The sequence below is a fragment of the Sturnus vulgaris genome, chromosome Z (assembly GCF_052056855.1).
Source record: "Sturnus vulgaris isolate bStuVul1 chromosome Z, bStuVul1.hap1, whole genome shotgun sequence".
Classification (NCBI taxonomy): domain Eukaryota; kingdom Metazoa; phylum Chordata; class Aves; order Passeriformes; family Sturnidae; genus Sturnus; species Sturnus vulgaris.
The window spans coordinates 3,632,139-3,653,367 of record NC_142283.1 but is presented as its reverse complement, the minus strand read 5'-3'; the positions used below and the strand labels follow the sequence as shown (position 1 = coordinate 3,653,367).

At 51.7% G+C, this 21,229-nt stretch overlaps 1 protein-coding gene across 1 annotated transcript in view; it reads right to left on the bottom strand.

Annotated features, from left to right (window-relative positions):
* The window catches only part of LOC148219572 (serine/threonine-protein kinase PAK 3-like), an 87,907-nt gene that overhangs the window by 11,819 nt on the left and 54,859 nt on the right, over positions 1–21,229 (bottom strand). The window lies entirely within an intron of this gene.

The following is a 21,229-nucleotide window of genomic DNA, read 5'->3' as shown; positions in this document are numbered from 1 at the left end:
TGGAAGGGAAACATCTCTGCCTGCTCGGAATCAGTTGACACAACATGTCTGTCCTCTTCTCCTGAAGGGATGCCTTTAGGTGAGATTTGCACCTCCAGCTGCCTCTGACCAGAGCCAGGAAGAATCAATTATGGAAATGTTAGATAGATAGATAGATAGATAGATAGATAGACAGACAGACAGACAGACAGACAGATAGATAGATAGATAGATAGATAGATAGATAGATAGATAGATAGAAAAAGAAAGAAAGAAAGAGAGAGAAAGAAAAGAAAGAAAGAAAAGAAATAAAATATCTCATATCTATAATTTCTCTTACTATACTTTCTGTTACTGCACCCATCTACAATTGGAAGCCAAAGCCCCAGTCAGCAGCAATCCTGAACTTGGTCTCCTGTTGCATCAATAAAATCCAACCTTGCAGAATCTTGAACATGTAGGGACTTAGGGAATGAGATCAGTCCCAGAGCACTGCACTGGGAAGTGCACTGTTTGTGCATCTGTGCTGAGGCAAGTTCTTCTCTTGCTCACAAGCACATGGACAGTGCTAAAGTGCTTGCAATCGGAAATTAAGCCCAACCACTCCCAGCTCCTCTGATCTCTGAGGACAACGTGGAAGGCAAGTGTGTGGATTTCCTAAATACAATCTCAATATATTTTTCAACAATTACTGATTCCCAACGTTGCAACATGGAAAGGTCCATATTAAAATGGAAGTGATGTAAAAGACGCTATTTGCATATCTGGCATTAGAAAAGATCGTACACCACCAACATAACCCCCCAAAACACATCATCTTATGACGGAAAACCATGAGCAGAAACATCATGGATTCGTAGAGGAAAAAAATAAAAGTCCATTTTCTTCGTAAAATCCAACAACTCATCAAACCAAACAATCAAAGGGTCACCTGCTCGAGAGTCTAAAGAATCAAAATGCAGGAGAGGAATTCTTATAGAAGAAACGGCCCTTATGGAGAGCACTGTCACCTAGGCAGTCATGGAAGTGTGCCTAGAAGGTCCCTCATGAGTCTCCCTTTCCCCAGGCTATAGCCCCCTCAGCACCTCCTCACTGGCCTTGTGCTCCCACCCCTCCCCAGCTCCCGTGCCCTTCTGCGCACACGCTCCAGCCCCTCAAGCTCTTTCTGCTTCACAGCTGCCCACATGTGGACACAGCACTCCAGCTGCCGCTGCAGCCCTGCCCAGCACAGGCCACACCTCACTGCCCTGCTCCTGCTGCCCCACGATTGCTGACACAGGCCAGCACGGCCTTGGCCTTCTTGGCCACCTGGGCACACGCTGCCGCATCTTCAGCTGCTCTTGACAGGCACTCGTGGCTCCTTTTGTCCACCTTCCACATTTGACTTCAGATGCAGCATCCGGAATTCCAAGATACCTCTCCTCTTCTTAGCAACACAGGACACTAGTCCAAGTCTTTCAACTCTTCCCCTTCTGCAGGCACCAATGGCATTTTCATATGCAGTGATCAAGAATAGAATAGACCACAAAATAGAAAGTATCAACAGACGCATGTAGCCTCTGGTTTTTGCCTCAGCAATGGGTTCACAACTCTGCAGTTTTTGTCTTTTGCCACATGGGAAATGTGCAGGCCCATAAGGATCCATGGACAACACAATCATCTCTTTGCAGCTTCTCTAAAATAAGCCAGCTCACACTGCACACTGCTACTGACCACTCTGCCTGAAGAGGCAAAAGAGCAACCTGGCAATAAAGGCACCAAATCTCTGACTGCCACCTGCCACTCCACAATGTGTCTCTCAAATACCGCCACATAAGCGCACCCAAGAAGCTCGTGGCGACAAAGCGCCCCAAAGAGCCTGTGAGGTCAGATCAAGCATTTCTGTGCCTCTTGCTCCTCGGCCACCCTGTGGAGTGGCACAGGTCTCTCCAGACCGCCGTGTCCCCTACGTATCCAACGTGGCTGAGCTCAGTGCCTTGGACATGCTCCCTCCTCTGGGGCTGGGGAGCCTTCATGCTTCACGCTGGCCCCTAGCAGAATCCCAGCAAGCTGGGGCCTAAAGACGACACAGCAAAGCCCATTCTCCAGCTCTCACAGCTTTGCAGGGCAATTCCTAACTCCTGACAGGACTGCAGCACTCAGCAACCTGAGCCACCAACAGCAGATCCTGGCTGGACAGAAACTTGCAGCTCTGTCTTGCACTAAGGACAGCAGCAGCCACAACTGGCACTTACCGGCTCGCAATATTCAGCTTCCGCTGTGACCACACTTGCAGGTTTGTGGCCGTTCTGCTCCTCTTTGGCCTCGTCTCCAGTGGCTGAGAGAGTCAGAGGAGCGTCTTCTCTTGGCTCAGGGCTCTGTGCAGAGAGAGAAGCATGAGGGACGGGTCATTGCCAGTCCTTTCTAACCTTCTTTCTAGTCAGCTCTACAACCTGCTCTACTAAGGCCAAATCATCAACTGTCAGAGCAATGGCATTCCAACTCCCTCCGACTACATTAACATGAGCAGATCCAACACAACTGCATATGGCTCTGAATCCAAGATTCCACAAGGCCTACTATCAGCAAGCAACGCTCTCTCTGAAAACTGACCTTGCACGTGCTTAAAGCTGTGAAAGAGGAAATTAGGAAGAAGCCACCTGTTGCTGCTGCATTCCTTCACAACTCAAACACTCAGGACTCCAGCACTCAGCATTCTCAGCCACCAACAGCAAGTGCTGCCTGGTCAGAAACTTGCAGCTCTGTCTTGCACTAAAGACAGCAGCAGCCACAACGGGCACTTACCGGCTCGGAATATTTAGGCTTTGTCGGGAACATTTTGGGTGTCGTGTAGTCATTGAGCTCCTCTTTGTCCTCGTGTCCGGGAGCTGAGAGAGTCAGTGGAGAGTCTGCGTTTGTTTTCAGACTCTGTGGAGAGAGAGATGCATGAGGGATGGGCCATTACCTGTCATTTCCAACATCATATCTCTTAGGGTCTGCAATCTGCTCTACGCTAAGGCGAAAATATCAACCGTTAGAGCAATGGGATTCTAAGGAATTACGCCTAAGTGAAATTTGCCTGATTCAAGGGAACTGCATATGGCTCTCAGTTCAATATTCCACGATGGCTATTACCAGCAAGCAACGTAGACTGAAAAATGAGTTTTGCCTTCTTTAAAACTCTGACATTTAAATTAGGAAATATCCCGCTGTGGCTGCTGAAGACATGAAAAGCTAAAGCACTATCAGCACCTCATCCAGGGCTGCAAAAGGTCAGGAAATCTTGAGCAGAAGCACCCCTGCTTGCTGCAGAAAGAGAAAATCAGCAGGCCTTCTCCTCCTGGCAAAACAACAACTCAACAAACCAAACAAGCAAAGGCTCACCTACTCCAGTGTCTAAAGCATCCGGATGGATGCACTGAGGGGATTCTTCTCATGAAAACAGCCCGCGTGGGAAGCGCTGTCACCTAGGCAGTCATGGAAGTGTGCCTAGAAGGTCTCTCACGAGCCTCCCTTTCCCCAGGCTGTAGCTCCCTCAGCACCTCCTCACTGGCCTTGTGCTCCCACCCCTCCCCAGCTCCCGTGCCCTTCTGCGCACACGCTCCAGCCCCTCAAGCTCTTTCTGCTTCACAGCTGCCCACATGTGGACACAGCACTCCAGCTGCCGCTGCAGCCCTGCCCAGCACAGGCCACACCTCACTGCCCTGCTCCTGCTGCCCCACGATTGCTGACACAGGCCAGCACGGCCTTGGCCTTCCTGGCCACCTGGGCACACGCTGCCGCATCTTCAGCTGCTCTTGACAGGCACTCGTGGCTCCTTTTGTCCACCTTCCACATTTGACTTCAGATGCAGCATCCGGAATTCCAAGATACCTCTCCTCTTCTTAGCAACACAGGACACTAGTCCAAGTCTTTCAACTCTTCCCCCTCTGCAGGCACCAATGGCATTTTCATATGCAGTTATCAAGAATAGAATAGACCACAAAATAGAAAGCATCAACAGACGCATGTAGCCTCTGGTTTTTGCCTCAGCAATGGGTTCACAACTCTGCAGTTTTTGTCTTTTGCCACACGGGACATGTGCAGGCCCATAAGGATCCATGGACAACACAATCATCTCTTTGCAGCTTCTCTAAAATAAGCCAGCTCACACAGCACTCTGCTACTGACCACTCTGCCTGAAGAGGCAAAAGAGCAACCTGGCAATAAAGGCACCAAATCTCTGACTGCCACCTGCCACTCCACAATGTGTCTCTCAAATACCGCCACATAAGCGCACCCAAGAAGCTCGTGGCGACAAAGCGCCCCAAAGAGCCTGTGAGGTCAGATCAAGCATTTCTGTGCCTCTTGCTCCTCGGCCACCCTGTGGAGTGGCACAGGTCTCTCCAGACCGCCGTGTCCCCTACGTATCCAACGTGGCTGAGCTCAGTGCCTTGGACATGCTCCCTCCTCTGGGGCTGGGGAGCCTTCATGCTTCACGCTGGCCCCTAGCAGAATCCCAGCAAGCTGGGGCCTAAAGACGACACAGCAAAGCCCATTCTCCAGCTCTCACGGCTTTGCAGGGCAATTCCTAACTCCTGACAGGACTGCAGCACTCAGCAACCTGAGCCACCAACAGCAAGTGCTGCCTGGTCAGAAACTTGCAGCTCTGTCTTGCACTAAAGACAGCAGCAGCCACAACGGGCACTTACCGGCTCGGAATATTTAGGCTTTGTCGGGAACATTTTGGGTGTCGTGTAGTCATTGAGCTCCTCTTTGTCCTCGTGTCCGGGAGCTGAGAGAGTCAGTGGAGAGTCTGCGTTTGTTTTCAGACTCTGTGGAGAGAGAGATGCATGAGGGATGGGCCATTACCTGTCATTTCCAACATCATATCTCTTAGGGTCTGCAATCTGCTCTACGCTAAGGCGAAAATATCAACCGTTAGAGCAATGGGATTCTAAGGAATTACGCCTAAGTGAAATTTGCCTGATTCAAGGGAACTGCATATGGCTCTCAGTTCAATATTCCACGATGGCTATTACCAGCAAGCAACGTAGACTGAAAAATGAGTTTTGCCTTCTTTAAAACTCTGACATTTAAATTAGGAAATATCCCGCTGTGGCTGCTGAAGACATGAAAAGCTAAAGCACTATCAGCGCCTCATCCAGGGCTGCAAAAGGTCAGGAAATCTTGAGCAGAAGCACCCCTGCTTGCTGCAGAAAGAGAAAATCAGCAGGCCTTCTCCTCCTGGCAAAACAACAACTCAACAAACCAAACAATCAAAGGCTCACCTACTCCAGTGTCTAAAGCATCCGGATGGATGCACTGAGGGGATTCTTCTCATGAAAACAGCCCACGTGGGAAGCGCTGTCACCTAGGCAGTCATGGAAGTGTGCCTAGAAGGTCTCTCACGAGCCTCCCTTTCCCCAGGCTGTAGCTCCCTCAGCACCTCCTCACTGGCCTTGTGCTCCCACCCCTCCCCAGCTCCCGTGCCCTTCTGCACACACGCTCCAGCCCCTCAAGCTCTTTCTGCTTCACAGCTGCCCACATGTGGACACAGCACTCCAGCTGCCGCTGCAGCCCTGCCCAGCACAGGCCACACCTCACTGCCCTGCTCCTGCTGCCCCACGATTGCTGACACAGGCCAGCACGGCCTTGGCCTTCCTGGCCACCTGGGCACACGCTGCCGCATCTTCAGCTGCTCTTGACAGGCACTCGTGGCTCCTTTTGTCCACCTTCCACATTTGACTTCAGATGCAGCATCCGGAATTCCAAGATACCTCTCCTCTTCTTAGCAACACAGGACACTAGTCCAAGTCTTTCAACTCTTCCCCCTCTGCAGGCACCAATGGCATTTTCATATGCAGTTATCAAGAATAGAATAGACCACAAAATAGAAAGTATCAACAGACGCATGTAGCCTCTGGTTTTTGCCTCAGCAATGGGTTCACAACTCTGCAGTTTTTGTCTTTTGCCACACGGGACATGTGCAGGCCCATAAGGATCCATGGACAACACAATCATCTCTTTGCAGCTTCTCTAAAATAAGCCAGCTCACACAGCACTCTGCTACTGACCACTCTGCCTGAAGAGGCAAAAGAGCAACCTGGCAATAAAGGCACCAAATCTCTGACTGCCACCTGCCACTCCACAATGTGTCTCTCAAATACCGCCACATAAGCGCACCCAAGAAGCTCGTGGCGACAAAGCGCCCCAAAGAGCCTGTGAGGTCAGATCAAGCATTTCTGTGCCTCTTGCTCCTCGGCCACCCTGTGGAGTGGCACAGGTCTCTCCAGACCGCCGTGTCCCCTACGTATCCAACGTGGCTGAGCTCAGTGCCTTGGACATGCTCCCTCCTCTGGGGCTGGGGAGCCTTCATGCTTCACGCTGGCCCCTAGCAGAATCCCAGCAAGCTGGGGCCTAAAGACGACACAGCAAAGCCCATTCTCCAGCTCTCACGGCTTTGCAGGGCAATTCCTAACTCCTGACAGGACTGCAGCACTCAGCAACCTGAGCCACCAACAGCAGATCCTGGCTGGACAGAAACTTGCAGCTCTGTCTTGCACTAAGGACAGCAGCAGCCACAACTGGCACTTACCGGCTCGCAATATTCAGCTTCCGCTGTGACCACACTTGCAGGTTTGTGGCCGTTCTGCTCCTCTTTGGCCTCGTCTCCAGTGGCTGAGAGAGTCAGAGGAGCGTCTTCTCTTGGCTCAGGGCTCTGTGCAGAGAGAGAAGCATGAGGGACGCGTCATAGCCAGTCCTTTCTAACCTTCTTTCTAGTCAGCTCTACAACCTGCTCTACTAAGGCCAAATCATCAACTGTCAGAGCAATGGCATTCCAACTCCCTCCGACTACATTAACATGAGCAGATCCAACACAACTGCATATGGCTCTGAATCCAAGATTCCACAAGGTCTACTATCAGCAAGCAACGCTCTCTCTGAAAACTGACCTCGCACGTGCTTAAAGCTGTGAAAGAGGAAATTAGGAAGAAGCCACCTGTTGCTGCTGCATTCCTTCACAACTCAAACACTCAGGACTCCAGCACTCAGCATTCTCAGCCACCAACAGCAAGTGCTGCCTGGTCAGAAACTTGCAGCTCTGTCTTGCACTAAAGACAGCAGCAGCCACAACGGGCACTTACCGGCTCGGAATATTTAGGCTTTGTCGGGAACATTTTGGGTGTCGTGTAGTCATTGAGCTCCTCTTTGTCCTCGTGTCCGGGAGCTGAGAGAGTCAGTGGAGAGTCTGCGTTTGTTTTCAGACTCTGTGGAGAGAGAGATGCATGAGGGATGGGCCATTACCTGTCATTTCCAACATCATATCTCTTAGGGTCTGCAATCTGCTCTACGCTAAGGCGAAAATATCAACCGTTAGAGCAATGGGATTCTAAGGAATTACGCCTAAGTGAAATTTGCCTGATTCAAGGGAACTGCATATGGCTCTCAGTTCAATATTCCACGATGGCTACTACCAGCAAGCAACGTAGACTGAAAAATGAGTTTTGCCTTCTTTAAAACTCTGACATTTAAATTAGGAAATATCCCGCTGTGGCTGCTGAAGACATGAAAAGCTAAAGCACTATCAGCGCCTCATCCAGGGCTGCAAAAGGTCAGGAAATCTTGAGCAGAAGCATCCCTGCTTGCTGCAGAAAGAGAAAATCAGCAGGCCTTCTCCTCCTGGCAAAACAACAACTCAACAAACCAAACAATCAAAGGCTCACCTACTCCAGTGTCTAAAGCATCCGGATGGATGCACTGAGGGGATTCTTCTCATGAAAACAGCCCACGTGGGAAGCGCTGTCACCTAGGCAGTCATGGAAGTGTGCCTAGAAGGTCTCTCACGAGCCTCCCTTTCCCCAGGCTATAGCTCCCTCAGCACCTCCTCACTGGCCTTGTGCTCCCACCCCTCCCCAGCTCCCGTGCCCTTCTGCACACACGCTCCAGCCCCTCAAGCTCTTTCTGCTTCACAGCTGCCCACATGTGGACACAGCACTCCAGCTGCCGCTGCAGCCCTGCCCAGCACAGGCCACACCTCACTGCCCTGCTCCTGCTGCCCCACGATTGCTGACACAGGCCAGCACGGCCTTGGCCTTCCTGGCCACCTGGGCACACGCTGCCGCATCTTCAGCTGCTCTTGACAGGCACTCGTGGCTCCTTTTGTCCACCTTCCACATTTGACTTCAGATGCAGCATCCGGAATTCCAAGATACCTCTCCTCTTCTTAGCAACACAGGACACTAGTCCAAGTCTTTCAACTCTTCCCCCTCTGCAGGCACCAATGGCATTTTCATATGCAGTTATCAAGAATAGAATAGACCACAAAATAGAAAGTATCAACAGACGCATGTAGCCTCTGGTTTTTGCCTCAGCAATGGGTTCACAACTCTGCAGTTTTTGTCTTTTGCCACACGGGACATGTGCAGGCCCATAAGGATCCATGGACAACACAATCATCTCTTTGCAGCTTCTCTAAAATAAGCCAGCTCACACAGCACTCTGCTACTGACCACTCTGCCTGAAGAGGCAAAAGAGCAACCTGGCAATAAAGGCACCAAATCTCTGACTGCCACCTGCCACTCCACAATGTGTCTCTCAAATACCGCCACATAAGCGCACCCAAGAAGCTCGTGGCGACAAAGCGCCCCAAAGAGCCTGTGAGGTCAGATCAAGCATTTCTGTGCCTCTTGCTCCTCGGCCACCCTGTGGAGTGGCACAGGTCTCTCCAGACCGCCGTGTCCCCTACGTATCCAACGTGGCTGAGCTCAGTGCCTTGGACATGCTCCCTCCTCTGGGGCTGGGGAGCCTTCATGCTTCACGCTGGCCCCTAGCAGAATCCCAGCAAGCTGGGGCCTAAAGACGACACAGCAAAGCCCATTCTCCAGCTCTCACGGCTTTGCAGGGCCATTCCTAACTCCTGACAGGACTGCAGCACTCAGCAACCTGAGCCACCAACAGCAGATCCTGGCTGGACAGAAACTTGCAGCTCTGTCTTGCACTAAAGACAGCAGCAGCCACAACTGGCACTTACCGGCTCGCAATATTCAGCTTCCGCTGTGACCACACTTGCAGGTTTGTGGCCGTTCTGCTCCTCTTTGGCCTCGTCTCCAGTGGCTGAGAGAGTCAGAGGAGCGTCTTCTCTTGGCTCAGGGCTCTGTGCAGAGAGAGAAGCATGAGGGACGCGTCATAGCCAGTCCTTTCTAACCTTCTTTCTAGTCAGCTCTACAACCTGCTCTACTAAGGCCAAATCATCAACTGTCAGAGCAATGGCATTCCAACTCCCTCCGACTACATTAACATGAGCAGATCCAACACAACTGCATATGGCTCTGAATCCAAGATTCCACAAGGCCTACTATCAGCAAGCAACGCTCTCTCTGAAAACTGACCTCGCACGTGCTTAAAGCTGTGAAAGAGGAAATTAGGAAGAAGCCACCTGTTGCTGCTGCATTCCTTCACAACTCAAACACTCAGGACTCCAGCACTCAGCATTCTCAGCCACCAACAGCAAGTGCTGCCTGGTCAGAAACTTGCAGCTCTGTCTTGCACTAAAGACAGCAGCAGCCACAACGGGCACTTACCGGCTCAGAATATTTAGGCTTTGTCGGGAACATTTTGGGTGTCGTGTAGTCATTGAGCTCCTCTTTGTCCTCGTGTCCGGGAGCTGAGAGAGTCAGTGGAGAGTCTGCGTTTGTTTTCAGACTCTGTGGAGAGAGAGATGCATGAGGGATGGGCCATTACCTGTCATTTCCAACATCATATCTCTTAGGGTCTGCAATCTGCTCTACGCTAAGGCGAAAATATCAACCGTTAGAGCAATGGGATTCTAAGGAATTACGCCTAAGTGAAATTTGCCTGATTCAAGGGAACTGCATATGGCTCTCAGTTCAATATTCCACGATGGCTATTACCAGCAAGCAACGTAGACTGAAAAATGAGTTTTGCCTTCTTTAAAACTCTGACATTTAAATTAGGAAATATCCCGCTGTGGCTGCTGAAGACATGAAAAGCTAAAGCACTATCAGCACCTCATCCAGGGCTGCAAAAGGTCAGGAAATCTTGAGCAGAAGCACCCCTGCTTGCTGCAGAAAGAGAAAATCAGCAGGCCTTCTCCTCCTGGCAAAACAACAACTCAACAAACCAAACAATCAAAGGCTCACCTACTCCAGTGTCTAAAGCATCCGGATGGATGCACTGAGGGGATTCTTCTCATGAAAACAGCCTGCGTGGGAAGCGCTGTCACCTAGGCAGTCATGGAAGTGTGCCTAGAAGGTCTCTCACGAGCCTCCCTTTCCCCAGGCTGTAGCTCCCTCAGCACCTCCTCACTGGCCTTGTGCTCCCACCCCTCCCCAGCTCCCGTGCCCTTCTGCGCACACGCTCCAGCCCCTCAAGCTCTTTCTGCTTCACAGCTGCCCACATGTGGACACAGCACTCCAGCTGCCGCTGCAGCCCTGCCCAGCACAGGCCACACCTCACTGCCCTGCTCCTGCTGCCCCACGATTGCTGACACAGGCCAGCACGGCCTTGGCCTTCCTGGCCACCTGGGCACACGCTGCCGCATCTTCAGCTGCTCTTGACAGGCACTCGTGGCTCCTTTTGTCCACCTTCCACATTTGACTTCAGATGCAGCATCCGGAATTCCAAGATACCTCTCCTCTTCTTAGCAACACAGGACACTAGTCCAAGTCTTTCAACTCTTCCCCCTCTGCAGGCACCAATGGCATTTTCATATGCAGTTATCAAGAATAGAATAGACCACAAAATAGAAAGTATCAACAGATGCATGTAGCCTCTGGTTTTTGCCTCAGCAATGGGTTCACAACTCTGCAGTTTTTGTCTTTTGCCACACGGGACATATGCAGGCCCATAAGGATCCATGGACAACACAATCATCTCTTTGCAGCTTCTCTAAAATAAGCCAGCTCACACAGCACTCTGCTACTGACCACTCTGCCTGAAGAGGCAAAAGAGCAACCTGGCAATAAAGGCACCAAATCTCTGACTGCCACCTGCCACTCCACAATGTGTCTCTCAAATACCGCCACATAAGCGCAGCCAAGAAGCTCGTGGCGACAAAGCGCCCCAAAGAGCCTGTGAGGTCAGATCAAGCATTTCTGTGCCTCTTGCTCCTCGGCCACCCTGTGGAGTGGCACAGGTCTCTCCAGACCGCCGTGTCCCCTACGTATCCAACGTGGCTGAGCTCAGTGCCTTGGACATGCTCCCTCCTCTGGGGCTGGGGAGCCTTCATGCTTCACGCTGGCCCCTAGCAGAATCCCAGCAAGCTGGGGCCTAAAGACGACACAGCAAAGCCCATTCTCCAGCTCTCACGGCTTTGCAGGGCCATTCCTAACTCCTGACAGGACTGCAGCACTCAGCAACCTGAGCCACCAACAGCAGATCCTGGCTGGACAGAAACTTGCAGCTCTGTCTTGCACTAAAGACAGCAGCAGCCACAACTGGCACTTACCGGCTCGCAATATTCAGCTTCCGCTGTGACCACACTTGCAGGTTTGTGGCCGTTCTGCTCCTCTTTGGCCTCGTCTCCAGTGGCTGAGAGAGTCAGAGGAGCGTCTTCTCTTGGCTCAGGGCTCTGTGCAGAGAGAGAAGCATGAGGGACGCGTCATAGCCAGTCCTTTCTAACCTTCTTTCTAGTCAGCTCTACAACCTGCTCTACTAAGGCCAAATCATCAACTGTCAGAGCAATGGCATTCCAACTCCCTCCGACTACATTAACATGAGCAGATCCAACACAACTGCATATGGCTCTGAATCCAAGATTCCACAAGGCCTACTATCAGCAAGCAACGCTCTCTCTGAAAACTGACCTCGCACGTGCTTAAAGCTGTGAAAGAGGAAATTAGGAAGAAGCCACCTGTTGCTGCTGCATTCCTTCACAACTCAAACACTCAGGACTCCAGCACTCAGCATTCTCAGCCACCAACAGCAAGTGCTGCCTGGTCAGAAACTTGCAGCTCTGTCTTGCACTAAAGACAGCAGCAGCCACAACGGGCACTTACCGGCTCGGAATATTTAGGCTTTGTCGGGAACATTTTGGGTGTCGTGTAGTCATTGAGCTCCTCTTTGTCCTCGTGTCCGGGAGCTGAGAGAGTCAGTGGAGAGTCTGCGTTTGTTTTCAGACTCTGTGGAGAGAGAGATGCATGAGGGATGGGCCATTACCTGTCATTTCCAACATCATATCTCTTAGGGTCTGCAATCTGCTCTACGCTAAGGCGAAAATATCAACCGTTAGAGCAATGGGATTCTAAGGAATTACGCCTAAGTGAAATTTGCCTGATTCAAGGGAACTGCATATGGCTCTCAGTTCAATATTCCACGATGGCTATTACCAGCAAGCAACGTAGACTGAAAAATGAGTTTTGCCTTCTTTAAAACTCTGACATTTAAATTAGGAAATATCCCGCTGTGGCTGCTGAAGACATGAAAAGCTAAAGCACTATCAGCACCTCATCCAGGGCTGCAAAAGGTCAGGAAATCTTGAGCAGAAGCACCCCTGCTTGCTGCAGAAAGAGAAAATCAGCAGGCCTTCTCCTCCTGGCAAAACAACAACTCAACAAACCAAACAATCAAAGGCTCACCTACTCCAGTGTCTAAAGCATCCGGATGGATGCACTGAGGGGATTCTTCTCATGAAAACAGCCTGCGTGGGAAGCGCTGTCACCTAGGCAGTCATGGAAGTGTGCCTAGAAGGTCTCTCACGAGCCTCCCTTTCCCCAGGCTGTAGCTCCCTCAGCACCTCCTCACTGGCCTTGTGCTCCCACCCCTCCCCAGCTCCCGTGCCCTTCTGCGCACACGCTCCAGCCCCTCAAGCTCTTTCTGCTTCACAGCTGCCCACATGTGGACACAGCACTCCAGCTGCCGCTGCAGCCCTGCCCAGCACAGGCCACACCTCACTGCCCTGCTCCTGCTGCCCCACGATTGCTGACACAGGCCAGCACGGCCTTGGCCTTCCTGGCCACCTGGGCACACGCTGCCGCATCTTCAGCTGCTCTTGACAGGCACTCGTGGCTCCTTTTGTCCACCTTCCACATTTGACTTCAGATGCAGCATCCGGAATTCCAAGATACCTCTCCTCTTCTTAGCAACACAGGACACTAGTCCAAGTCTTTCAACTCTTCCCCCTCTGCAGGCACCAATGGCATTTTCATATGCAGTTATCAAGAATAGAATAGACCACAAAATAGAAAGTATCAACAGACGCATGTAGCCTCTGGTTTTTGCCTCAGCAATGGGTTCACAACTCTGCAGTTTTTGTCTTTTGCCACACGGGACATGTGCAGGCCCATAAGGATCCATGGACAACACAATCATCTCTTTGCAGCTTCTCTAAAATAAGCCAGCTCACACAGCACTCTGCTACTGACCACTCTGCCTGAAGAGGCAAAAGAGCAACCTGGCAATAAAGGCACCAAATCTCTGACTGCCACCTGCCACTCCACAATGTGTCTCTCAAATACCGCCACATAAGCGCAGCCAAGAAGCTCGTGGCGACAAAGCGCCCCAAAGAGCCTGTGAGGTCAGATCAAGCATTTCTGTGCCTCTTGCTCCTCGGCCACCCTGTGGAGTGGCACAGGTCTCTCCAGACCGCCGTGTCCCCTACGTATCCAACGTGGCTGAGCTCAGTGCCTTGGACATGCTCCCTCCTCTGGGGCTGGGGAGCCTTCATGCTTCACGCTGGCCCCTAGCAGAATCCCAGCAAGCTGGGGCCTAAAGACGACACAGCAAAGCCCATTCTCCAGCTCTCACGGCTTTGCAGGGCCATTCCTAACTCCTGACAGGACTGCAGCACTCAGCAACCTGAGCCACCAACAGCAGATCCTGGCTGGACAGAAACTTGCAGCTCTGTCTTGCACTAAAGACAGCAGCAGCCACAACTGGCACTTACCGGCTCGCAATATTCAGCTTCCGCTGTGACCACACTTGCAGGTTTGTGGCCGTTCTGCTCCTCTTTGGCCTCGTCTCCAGTGGCTGAGAGAGTCAGAGGAGCGTCTTCTCTTGGCTCAGGGCTCTGTGCAGAGAGAGAAGCATGAGGGACGCGTCATTGCCAGTCCTTTCTAACCTTCTTTCTAGTCAGCTCTACAACCTGCTCTACTAAGGCCAAATCATCAACTGTCAGAGCAATGGCATTCCAACTCCCTCCGACTACATTAACATGAGCAGACCCAACACAACTGCATATGGCTCTGAATCCAAGATTCCACAAGGCCTACTATCAGCAAGCAACGCTCTCTCTGAAAACTGACCTCGCACGTGCTTAAAGCTGTGAAAGAGGAAATTAGGAAGAAGCCACCTGTTGCTGCTGCATTCCTTCACAACTCAAACACTCAGGACTCCAGCACTCAGCATTCTCAGCCACCAACAGCAAGTGCTGCCTGGTCAGAAACTTGCAGCTCTGTCTTGCACTAAAGACAGCAGCAGCCACAATGGGCACTTACCGGCTCGGAATATTTAGGCTTTGTCGGGAACATTTTGGGTGTCGTGTAGTCATTGAGCTCCTCTTTGTCCTCGTGTCCGGGAGCTGAGAGAGTCAGTGGAGAGTCTGCGTTTGTTTTCAGACTCTGTGGAGAGAGAGATGCATGAGGGATGGGCCATTACCTGTCATTTCCAACATCATATCTCTTAGGGTCTGCAATCTGCTCTACGCTAAGGCGAAAATATCAACCGTTAGAGCAATGGGATTCTAAGGAATTACGCCTAAGTGAAATTTGCCTGATTCAAGGGAACTGCATATGGCTCTCAGTTCAATATTCCACGATGGCTATTACCAGCAAGCAACGTAGACTGAAAAATGAGTTTTGCCTTCTTTAAAACTCTGACATTTAAATTAGGAAATATCCCGCTGTGGCTGCTGAAGACATGAAAAGCTAAAGCACTATCAGCACCTCATCCAGGGCTGCAAAAGGTCAGGAAATCTTGAGCAGAAGCACCCCTGCTTGCTGCAGAAAGAGAAAATCAGCAGGCCTTCTCCTCCTGGCAAAACAACAACTCAACAAACCAAACAATCAAAGGCTCACCTACTCCAGTGTCTAAAGCATCCGGATGGATGCACTGAGGGGATTCTTCTCATGAAAACAGCCTGCGTGGGAAGCGCTGTCACCTAGGCAGTCATGGAAGTGTGCCTAGAAGGTCTCTCACGAGCCTCCCTTTCCCCAGGCTGTAGCTCCCTCAGCACCTCCTCACTGGCCTTGTGCTCCCACCCCTCCCCAGCTCCCGTGCCCTTCTGCGCACACGCTCCAGCCCCTCAAGCTCTTTCTGCTTCACAGCTGCCCACATGTGGACACAGCACTCCAGCTGCCGCTGCAGCCCTGCCCAGCACAGGCCACACCTCACTGCCCTGCTCCTGCTGCCCCACGATTGCTGACACAGGCCAGCACGGCCTTGGCCTTCCTGGCCACCTGGGCACACGCTGCCGCATCTTCAGCTGCTCTTGACAGGCACTCGTGGCTCCTTTTGTCCACCTTCCACATTTGACTTCAGATGCAGCATCCGGAATTCCAAGATACCTCTCCTCTTCTTAGCAACACAGGACACTAGTCCAAGTCTTTCAACTCTTCCCCCTCTGCAGGCACCAATGGCATTTTCATATGCAGTTATCAAGAATAGAATAGACCACAAAATAGAAAGTATCAACAGACGCATGTAGCCTCTGGTTTTTGCCTCAGCAATGGGTTCACAACTCTGCAGTTTTTGTCTTTTGCCACACGGGACATGTGCAGGCCCATAAGGATCCATGGACAACACAATCATCTCTTTGCAGCTTCTCTAAAATAAGCCAGCTCACACAGCACTCTGCTACTGACCACTCTGCCTGAAGAGGCAAAAGAGCAACCTGGCAATAAAGGCACCAAATCTCTGACTGCCACCTGCCACTCCACAATGTGTCTCTCAAATACCGCCACATAAGCGCAGCCAAGAAGCTCGTGGCGACAAAGCGCCCCAAAGAGCCTGTGAGGTCAGATCAAGCATTTCTGTGCCTCTTGCTCCTCGGCCACCCTGTGGAGTGGCACAGGTCTCTCCAGACCGCCGTGTCCCCTACGTATCCAACGTGGCTGAGCTCAGTGCCTTGGACATGCTCCCTCCTCTGGGGCTGGGGAGCCTTCATGCTTCACGCTGGCCCCTAGCAGAATCCCAGCAAGCTGGGGCCTAAAGACGACACAGCAAAGCCCATTCTCCAGCTCTCACGGCTTTGCAGGGCCATTCCTAACTCCTGACAGGACTGCAGCACTCAGCAACCTGAGCCACCAACAGCAGATCCTGGCTGGACAGAAACTTGCAGCTCTGTCTTGCACTAAAGACAGCAGCAGCCACAACTGGCACTTACCGGCTCGCAATATTCAGCTTCCGCTGTGACCACACTTGCAGGTTTGTGGCCGTTCTGCTCCTCTTTGGCCTCGTCTCCAGTGGCTGAGAGAGTCAGAGGAGCGTCTTCTCTTGGCTCAGGGCTCTGTGCAGAGAGAGAAGCATGAGGGACGCGTCATTGCCAGTCCTTTCTAACCTTCTTTCTAGTCAGCTCTACAACCTGCTCTACTAAGGCCAAATCATCAACTGTCAGAGCAATGGCATTCCAACTCCCTCCGACTACATTAACATGAGCAGACCCAACACAACTGCATATGGCTCTGAATCCAAGATTCCACAAGGCCTACTATCAGCAAGCAACGCTCTCTCTGAAAACTGACCTCGCACGTGCTTAAAGCTGTGAAAGAGGAAATTAGGAAGAAGCCACCTGTTGCTGCTGCATTCCTTCACAACTCAAACACTCAGGACTCCAGCACTCAGCATTCTCAGCCACCAACAGCAAGTGCTGCCTGGTCAGAAACTTGCAGCTCTGTCTTGCACTAAAGACAGCAGCAGCCACAATGGGCACTTACCGGCTCGGAATATTTAGGCTTTGTCGGGAACATTTTGGGTGTCGTGTAGTCATTGAGCTCCTCTTTGTCCTCGTGTCCGGGAGCTGAGAGAGTCAGTGGAGAGTCTGCGTTTGTTTTCAGACTCTGTGGAGAGAGAGATGCATGAGGGATGGGCCATTACCTGTCATTTCCAACATCATATCTCTTAGGGTCTGCAATCTGCTCTACGCTAAGGCGAAAATATCAACCGTTAGAGCAATGGGATTCTAAGGAATTACGCCTAAGTGAAATTTGCCTGATTCAAGGGAACTGCATATGGCTCTCAGTTCAATATTCCACGATGGCTATTACCAGCAAGCAACGTAGACTGAAAAATGAGTTTTGCCTTCTTTAAAACTCTGACATTTAAATTAGGAAATATCCCGCTGTGGCTGCTGAAGACATGAAAAGCTAAAGCACTATCAGCACCTCATCCAGGGCTGCAAAAGGTCAGGAAATCTTGAGCAGAAGCACCCCTGCTTGCTGCAGAAAGAGAAAATCAGCAGGCCTTCTCCTCCTGGCAAAACAACAACTCAACAAACCAAACAATCAAAGGCTCACCTACTCCAGTGTCTAAAGCATCCGGATGGATGCACTGAGGGGATTCTTCTCATGAAAACAGCCCGCGTGGGAGGCGCTGTCACCTAGGCAGTCATGGAAGTGTGCCTAGAAGGTCTCTCACGAGCCTCCCTTTCCCCAGGCTGTAGCTCCCTCAGCACCTCCTCACTGGCCTTGTGCTCCCACCCCTCCCCAGCTCCCGTGCCCTTCTGCGCACACGCTCCAGCCCCTCAAGCTCTTTCTGCTTCACAGCTGCCCACATGTGGACACAGCACTCCAGCTGCCGCTGCAGCCCTGCCCAGCACAGGCCACACCTCACTGCCCTGCTCCTGCTGCCCCACGATTGCTGACACAGGCCAGCACGGCCTTGGCCTTCCTGGCCACCTGGGCACACGCTGCCGCATCTTCAGCTGCTCTTGACAGGCACTCGTGGCTCCTTTTGTCCACCTTCCACATTTGACTTCAGATGCAGCATCCGGAATTCCAAGATACCTCTCCTCTTCTTAGCAACACAGGACACTAGTCCAAGTCTTTCAACTCTTCCCCCTCTGCAGGCACCAATGGCATTTTCATATGCAGTTATCAAGAATAGAATAGACCACAAAATAGAAAGTATCAACAGACGCATGTAGCCTCTGGTTTTTGCCTCAGCAATGGGTTCACAACTCTGCAGTTTTTGTCTTTTGCCACACGGGACATGTGCAGGCCCATAAGGATCCATGGACAACACAATCATCTCTTTGCAGCTTCTCTAAAATAAGCCAGCTCACACAGCACTCTGCTACTGACCACTCTGCCTGAAGAGGCAAAAGAGCAACCTGGCAATAAAGGCACCAAATCTCTGACTGCCACCTGCCACTCCACAATGTGTCTCTCAAATACCGCCACATAAGCGCAGCCAAGAAGCTCGTGGCGACAAAGCGCCCCAAAGAGCCTGTGAGGTCAGATCAAGCATTTCTGTGCCTCTTGCTCCTCGGCCACCCTGTGGAGTGGCACAGGTCTCTCCAGACCGCCGTGTCCCCTACGTATCCAACGTGGCTGAGCTCAGTGCCTTGGACATGCTCCCTCCTCTGGGGCTGGGGAGCCTTCATGCTTCACGCTGGCCCCTAGCAGAATCCCAGCAAGCTGGGGCCTAAAGACGACACAGCAAAGCCCATTCTCCAGCTCTCACGGCTTTGCAGGGCCATTCCTAACTCCTGACAGGACTGCAGCACTCAGCAACCTGAGCCACCAACAGCAGATCCTGGCTGGACAGAAACTTGCAGCTCTGTCTTGCACTAAAGACAGCAGCAGCCACAACTGGCACTTACCGGCTCGCAATATTCAGCTTCCGCTGTGACCACACTTGCAGGTTTGTGGCCGTTCTGCTCCTCTTTGGCCTCGTCTCCAGTGGCTGAGAGAGTCAGAGGAGCGTCTTCTCTTGGCTCAGGGCTCTGTGCAGAGAGAGAAGCATGAGGGACGCGTCATTGCCAGTCCTTTCTAACCTTCTTTCTAGTCAGCTCTACAACCTGCTCTACTAAGGCCAAATCATCAACTGTCAGAGCAATGGCATTCCAACTCCCTCCGACTACATTAACATGAGCAGACCCAACACAACTGCATATGGCTCTGAATCCAAGATTCCACAAGGCCTACTATCAGCAAGCAACGCTCTCTCTGAAAACTGACCTCGCACGTGCTTAAAGCTGTGAAAGAGGAAATTAGGAAGAAGCCACCTGTTGCTGCTGCATTCCTTCACAACTCAAACACTCAGGACTCCAGCACTCAGCATTCTCAGCCACCAACAGCAAGTGCTGCCTGGTCAGAAACTTGCAGCTCTGTCTTGCACTAAAGACAGCAGCAGCCACAATGGGCACTTACCGGCTCGGAATATTTAGGCTTTGTCGGGAACATTTTGGGTGTCGTGTAGTCATTGAGCTCCTCTTTGTCCTCGTGTCCGGGAGCTGAGAGAGTCAGTGGAGAGTCTGCGTTTGTTTTCAGACTCTGTGGAGAGAGAGATGCATGAGGGATGGGCCATTACCTGTCATTTCCAACATCATATCTCTTAGGGTCTGCAATCTGCTCTACGCTAAGGCGAAAATATCAACCGTTAGAGCAATGGGATTCTAAGGAATTACGCCTAAGTGAAATTTGCCTGATTCAAGGGAACTGCATATGGCTCTCAGTTCAATATTCCACGATGGCTATTACCAGCAAGCAACGTAGACTGAAAAATGAGTTTTGCCTTCTTTAAAACTCTGACATTTAAATTAGGAAATATCCCGCTGTGGCTGCTGAAGACATGAAAAGCTAAAGCACTATCAGCACCTCATCCAGGGCTGCAAAAGGTCAGGAAATCTTGAGCAGAAGCACCCCTGCTTGCTGCAGAAAGAGAAAATCAGCAGGCCTTCTCCTCCTGGCAAAACAACAACTCAACAAACCAAACAATCAAAGGCTCACCTACTCCAGTGTCTAAAGCATCCGGATGGATGCACTGAGGGGATTCTTCTCATGAAAACAGCCCGCGTGGGAGGCGCTGTCACCTAGGCAGTCATGGAAGTGTGCCTAGAAGGTCTCTCACGAGCCTCCCTTTCCCCAGGCTGTAGCTCCCTCAGCACCTCCTCACTGGCCTTGTGCTCCCACCCCTCCCCAGCTCCCGTGCCCTTCTGCGCACACGCTCCAGCCCCTCAAGCTCTTTCTGCTTCACAGCTGCCCACATGTGGACACAGCACTCCAGCTGCCGCTGCAGCCCTGCCCAGCACAGGCCACACCTCACTGCCCTGCTCCTGCTGCCCCACGATTGCTGACACAGGCCAGCACGGCCTTGGCCTTCCTGGCCACCTGGGCACACGCTGCCGCATCTTCAGCTGCTCTTGACAGGCACTCGTGGCTCCTTTTGTCCACCTTCCACATTTGACTTCAGATGCAGCATCCGGAATTCCAAGATACCTCTCCTCTTCTTAGCAACACAGGACACTAGTCCAAGTCTTTCAACTCTTCCCCCTCTGCAGGCACCAATGGCATTTTCATATGCAGTTATCAAGAATAGAATAGACCACAAAATAGAAAGTATCAACAGACGCATGTAGCCTCTGGTTTTTGCCTCAGCAATGGGTTCACAACTCTGCAGTTTTTGTCTTTTGCCACACGGGACATGTGCAGGCCCATAAGGATCCATGGACAACACAATCATCTCTTTGCAGCTTCTCTAAAATAAGCCAGCTCACACAGCACTCTGCTACTGACCACTCTGCCTGAAGAGGCAAAAGAGCAACCTGGCAATAAAGGCACCAAATCTCTGACTGCCACCTGCCACTCCACAATGTGTCTCTCAAATACCGCCACATAAGCGCACCCAAGAAGCTCGTGGCGACAAAGCGCCCCAAAGAGCCTGTGAGGTCAGATCAAGCATTTCTGTGCCTCTTGCTCCTCGGCCACCCTGTGGAGTGGCACAGGTCTCTCCAGACCGCCGTGTCCCCTACGTATCCAACGTGGCTGAGCTCAGTGCCTTGGACATGCTCCCTCCTCTGGGGCTGGGGAGCCTTCATGCTTCACGCTGGCCCCTAGCAGAATCCCAGCAAGCTGGGGCCTAAAGACGACACAGCAAAGCCCATTCTCCAGCTCTCACGGCTTTGCAGGGCCATTCCTAACTCCTGACAGGACTGCAGCACTCAGCAACCTGAGCCACCAACAGCAGATCCTGGCTGGACAGAAACTTGCAGCTCTGTCTTGCACTAAAGACAGCAGCAGCCACAACTGGCACTTACCGGCTCGCAATATTCAGCTTCCGCTGTGACCACACTTGCAGGTTTGTGGCCGTTCTGCTCCTCTTTGGCCTCGTCTCC